The sequence below is a fragment of the Limulus polyphemus genome, unplaced genomic scaffold (genome assembly GCF_000517525.1).
Source record: "Limulus polyphemus unplaced genomic scaffold, Limulus_polyphemus-2.1.2 Scaffold232, whole genome shotgun sequence".
In the NCBI taxonomy this organism is placed as follows: Eukaryota; Metazoa; Arthropoda; class Merostomata; order Xiphosura; family Limulidae; genus Limulus; species Limulus polyphemus.
This window is the reverse complement of record NW_013665842.1, coordinates 291,565-297,881: the sequence shown is the minus strand read 5'-3', so window position 1 is coordinate 297,881 and position 6,317 is coordinate 291,565. Positions and strand designations below refer to the sequence as shown.

The following is a 6,317-nucleotide window of genomic DNA, read 5'->3' as shown; positions in this document are numbered from 1 at the left end:
GCAGCTTTGTGCTTAACTACAAACAAACAAATTTACTGTGGTATATTACAGAACGCAACTCTTCGTCCTGTAACTAAGTTACTGTATTTCTGGATTTATATTTTTAGATATGAACTCCCGGATGGAAATGTTTTATACAAAACTAACAATTCTTCTCAAATCTCTTGTAAGAAATTTTATGCATCAAAACTAGATTTTTTAGAGAAATATTATAATAAAAAACATAACTATTGACACACTACATTATTAAACATATAAAAAAACACAACAAGAGCTTCTAATAAAATGTTGAAAAAAAGTATAAAATCGGTTACTCAGAGCTACTTAGACGGTTGTAGGTCTTCTCTGTCTAAACTAGTTGGTTATCTTTCTGTCATTAAGAAATCACAACTAATTAACGAAATTGTTGTATTAATTACAAATTTTCTTTCATGGCGTTTATCCATATAATTAGATAAAACAAATTCAAGAAACATTCAGTTTTATTAGGGGATTACTGTGTGATAGCCAGTTTTAGGACTTTTCTTATTACAGTATAAAGTAGTTCAAAACAGTTATTACAATCTACACCCACATCTTATAAATTAAAAATTCTCAAACGTGGTAGAATTTTTGGATACATTTATTACAAGTATTATGATAACTTGGTCTATCTCGTTCTATAAATAGTTACATTTTGAACAACTAAATCAGCTAGTACAGCATTTTCTATTCAATCGTGTTGGGTTCAAAACCCATATATAAATATGGATGGCTTGTCGCAACCCATTAAATTAGTATAGAGCAAAAACAATGTGATTTATTAAGTATTGACTAAAAAAATATATATATTTACATAATCTATTCGTTACCCTTTCGCACATTATGAAGAACCTGTTTTTATTGCTACCCATGGGTTGAGAAACTAAGTAAAAGAAAGATATTATTAACGTGGTTAGGACCTTTTTTTTTCATATCATAATGTTGTTCTTCCAGAGCTTCCATCTATGACTTCCATTATTCTTAAGCACTTGACATTTATTTGTTTCTTGTCCGATTTGAAATAGTAATAAAGAAAAGCGTATACGCATTGTAAATCTTTAGGCTATCAGTAAAAATGGCAAAATAGTGATTATTTTTCATTAATTCTTCCTAAGGTGTGAAATCAGATTAACGTTTAAGGAAAACGTAAACAAACAGTGGTAAATCGTTTCTGTACTTTTCTTTTAATTGCTGAATTGAAAAAATTACCCGCGATTAAAACGTATGGAACATACACCGGAAGGAACGTGATATTTATCTTATTATCGCTTGTAGCATTGACAAAACAAAGCCTATCATGTACTAATTACACTGGCCTGCGAATTCATATTTCATAAAATTGTTTTGGTTTTAATAACAGATTTTCCATAATTCAGCTACGCATATTTCGAAAATAATATTCATTTTTTTTCTATCAAGTAAGGATTTTTTTTACAAATCGGGGAAAAAAACTCTTAATTAGATCAAATTTCATTTACCACAGTGAACTTTTACCTGGACTTAGCACAGATAGCCCATTGTGTAGCTTTGTGTTCAACTTCAAACAAACAATACGGTATTTTTAAAAGTACTATATTAACAACTCAATAATTATATCATTACTTGTTGGTATCAGTTGGTTGGATGCTGTAAGTTTTGAGGTTTTGTTTTTCACGAAGTATTAGGTACGATAAATGCTTAACATAGGAGACAAGTTATCAAACAAGTGACTCTAGTATTTTTTTCAGTGAAGTCAGGCCTGTCGTTAGTTATATAGAACTATTACAAATTAACTTGTAGAACCTGTAATCGAGAAAATATAATGCTGCCCCCCGGTGGCACAGCAGTATGTCTGCGGACTTACAACGCTAGAATCCGGGTTCGATACCCATGGTGGGCAGATCACAGATAGCCCATTGTGTAGCTTTGTGCTTAATTACAAACAAAAAAACAAGACTATAGATTTCTCTATACCAGTCGCGACGTGAGAGTTTTATCGATCGTTTTAGAATCCAAACATAATAAAAAAAATTATCGATACCCTATTTTTAGAGTTATAAGTCCAAAGACTTATCGCTCTGCCACTAGAGGTTACCGTATTATTTAAAAATGTGGAATATAATGCTTCAGGTAAGATTAATTATTAATAGTTAACAATTTACTGGTAAATTTTCGTACACATTTTTAAAAGCTTTACCGTTTGTGTTTTTCCTTTCAGAAGTAAATACGATATGCGAAACATGAATATTCTTGAAATGTGTATTAGAGTAATGACAAAGAAAAACATTAATTTAAAAAGAGTATTTCAAGGTTTCAAAATGACGTTCTGCTATGTGAGGATTAAAAATGCAAATTACTTCCCAGAAACAATTGGAGAACATTGTTAATTTATGTTCAACACGTAGTACCTCTTCTGTTTTGTTGCTTTAGGCGAATTTTGTTTATAAACTATTGTTTCATAGCTGTTACAGAATACAGTATAAAAAACCACGTTTTATCAAAATATAATCACAATATTAACGTCTTGTGAGAAGTTTTGATCGTTTTCAAACAAATAACAGCTAGTCATTTCAATTTGAATTATTACAACATAAGACACTGTTTAAGATATTTGTGAATGTGTATAACGAAACCCACAACAATATTTTATACAATCGAATCACAATGACAACGTAAGAAAAGAAGAAAATTACAAAAACATTTTTTTACGACCTTAATCCCAACTAGTTTGTGATCGTCCGCTAATTTTGTAAGTCCCGAATTTTTCACACCGTATAAGATGAGCATGGATGGTGATAGGGATTCAAACTCAAGATCCTCAGATTGCGAGTAGAGTGCCATAACCTCCAAGCCATGCCAGGCCAGAGGTTACAAAAACTAACATGATGATATAACTAAAGTAACACTAATACTATTTTTAAATCAACCCAACTTGTAAGTTTTTTCCCACATATTCGATGCTATTGCCTCAAAATTTAATATTGCGAGTATGATAAATACCATATAAACACTCACAACAGAAGCCGACGTCTTCAGCATGCATTTTTTCAATCAATACTGATAAGTTTGTAACTCATCACATTTTAAAATAACAGAAAATCTGTGATATAAGGGTATTAAATATATTTTATATACCAGCTTTAGTGATATAGATTTTTCAAGCCTTTTCAGTTATTTAGTTTCCGTGCTGTAATGGCGGCAACCATTAATATTAGTTCTAGTTGCTTCGTTTATTTGCTCTCCGTAATAAGTGATGTCTCCTCTGTCCGAGATGATATTGTAGTAATATATAACATCCGGGTTCAAAGGACTGGTACTGTAACAACCTTTGCTAGCCAATTATAACGTTGCTAGATATAACAGCTCACCAATACTATGAGGAAACAGAGGTCACGAAGTAATGATGTCGACAAAACAAAAAAAGCGAGTTTACCTTTGAATTCAGGCGCATTTTATTTGGCCGATTTCTACTTGTCTCAAAAATAACGTGTTTTAGTTCCACGAAGTTTAATTCTGAGAGAGAGAGAGAAAGCTGTGGAGCTAAACACAACCTAGTAGAAATATTGTTATTTAGTCTATGTAGGCACGCACCTGTGACTCCCATTTATTTGTTTCAGTAAATATTTTGTTCATTGATTCAAATGTGTCTAGATTCGTTATTATACACTTTAGGGAACTAAGCCAAGTTATCTACTACAGATTTCTCTCCTTATTTTTTGATCAAATCTCCTGTTATTTGCATGCTTGTAAAGAAATAAGTTTTACCTGAAAATACCACAAACCTTGTAATGAATGAAACAGTACTCAAAAAGCTTAAAAACATCATAGAAGTTTGATTAAAAATACTGACAGTCTCTCATTTGTAAGAATAGGGACTGAATAGGAGAATATTTTTTATGGACATTCTAATCAGTATCTTATTATTAATCTTAACAATGAGTACGGTGTTCTTTGATAGATTGTTTAGGCAGAGTATTCATGATGAGTAAGCTCGAATGGACGGCAACTGCCTGTTGTAAAAAAAAAAACCACAAGTGTAGAGGAAGACGTTTCGACATTTTTTCGTCTTCAGGTTCTCCACAATCCTCTAGAATACTATAAAGAACTGCAACATCTTACACCCACTGGCCGAAATAATTGGGTTTCGAAACCTGTGGTGAGAAGAGCATGGATAGCCTACTGTGTAACTTTTCGCTTAACAATTAACAAACTCGTGTATATGTCGGCGTATAATGGCAAAGTTAGCGTAACATGGCTACAGTAACAAATTTCAGGCATTTATAACCAGAGAAGAGTAACCTCGTATAATAGAATCTTGGCTGCTACTCTTGTGTTTCAACATGTTATTAGATTATCTTATTTTCTTGTTTTATCATAGGTACTAGCATCTAACACTCAAACTTAATTCGTGACTTAACAGGAAAACTAACACAAATCTTTCACTTACCTTACTAACTAGGGTTAACTTAATATACTTGTTTTTCACACTCCGTAGGTGCGCAGCTGTGTAGCAGCTCTGAAGGTGAACAAGCATAATAACTTCTTAATAAATAGGATACGATAAAGGAAAGATAAAAATACCTGAACCTTGTTCCTAAGAATAAATGTATACGTAAATACAGAGAACCTGTTTTTCAATTGCGCAGGCCCTTGTAAACGCTAGTTACCTTTATTAATCACCTACTAACCAAATTTCCTGTTATTAATGATTTGGCATGATTGAAGGACAGCACTTCTTACCCAATCACCAATTATCAAAAGTCAACCCAAATTTTGGATCTAGCGTTGCTCAGTAGTTAGTGTTCTGTAGAGTCGTCATTCGTGTCTCATTACCGGCAAACAAATAAAAAAAAACAATGAACTCCACGCTTTGAGGCCTTGGGTATGTTATAAGAGTGACGGTCGAATCCCACTGTTCGGTCAGACAAGAGTAACCAGAGAGTTGGCGTGTATGCTGTTGATTAGCTGCTTTCCCTCTAGTCTGTCATTTCCAAATTAAGGACGGCTAGCGTAGACAGCCTTTGAATAACTTTGAGCGAATACCCAAAAAATAATATATACAATCCAAATTTGTATCATATTTTTAAATATCAGCAATCGAATGGAAGTTTTGGGTAATTCTTCTCATTAAGGACAAACGACAGCTGCCTCATACATAGTAATATTAACACGAAACGTGTAAGAAGTTAAATATTTTGAAGACATGTCAACAGGGATTTTTGAGTAATTTGAGAGGGCACGGACTAGTACTTAGCGTGCCCGGATTGTAAATCCAAGGATTTTAATGGTTTGCCAACCATTAGCATAGAAATGCACTCCACAGTTTGGGGCTGATGACGACCAAATTCCACCATTCCACGAGACAAAAGTAGCCCAAGCGTTGACAGTGGATACAACTAACTAGTTGTTTTCCCTCTAGTCAATTAGTTACAAATTAAAGACGACTATGCGCAAATGTACGTTGTATAGCTTTGTGCGAAATATTGAGAAAAAAACATCAATTACACAAAAGTTAAAAACACCGTCTGTAGGCTAGTTACAGGCCCGCCGACAAGGGAGGGGGCAACTGCCCAGAGGCTCGGGCGAATGAAACCTGGTTATGCCGTAAAGCCCGCAAAGCATCTTTAGACTATATCTTCATTTAATGATAAAAACCATAGTTTTTGGCTTTTCTTTGCATATAGACGCTTGATACATTAAGAACGACTGAAATAATAATTTGAGTAATAATTAATATGTATTTGTTACTTTATAGATTTAATAGATATTTGTTGTTACTTTATTAACGTTTTTACGCTTATACTGTGAGGTAAAAACAGCTGCTGTTATGATTTTGTCTGGTTTATGAGCTCGTTGCTGTCCTAATTTAGGATCTTTTTAATAAATTCTTGAAAATGTTAAAAAAGAGAGAGAGAAAGGTGGCCCGGCGAGGATGTTTGCCCCGGGGCCCGTGCTGGCTCTCGACGTTTCTGGCTAGTTATATCATTAACAAGTTGTTACTAATAAATCGGGATCAACAGAATAACACATTGTTTGTTTGTTTGTAATTAAACACAAAGCTACACAATGGGTTATCTGTGCTCTGCCCACCACGAGTATCGAAACATACCGCTAGAACAACACATAGTTGCACTTAATGTTAAACTAGTGTGCAATTCGGGATATGCAGACAATACAGTTTTATTGAGGGGTGCTTTTGACAAATCTTTAATTATGTTTTCACTTTTGTACATTATTTTTCTGCTTTCGAAAGAAATGTACGTTTTTCTTTTCAACACCGGGAAATGTTTTATGATGATCAGAAGGAAGAGACCGTG

The 6,317-nt window shown here is 33.6% G+C and overlaps 1 protein-coding gene across 1 annotated transcript in view; it reads right to left on the bottom strand.

Annotated features, from left to right (window-relative positions):
- The window catches only part of LOC111085086, a 45,065-nt gene extending 40,518 nt beyond the window's left edge, over window positions 1-4,547 (bottom strand). The window contains exon 1 of the mRNA XM_022382234.1: window positions 4,448-4,547. The gene's annotated coding sequence lies outside the window, so the exon portion shown is untranslated. The remainder of the gene's footprint in view (window positions 1-4,447) is intronic.
- Window positions 4,548-6,317: the final 1,770 nt, after the last annotated feature.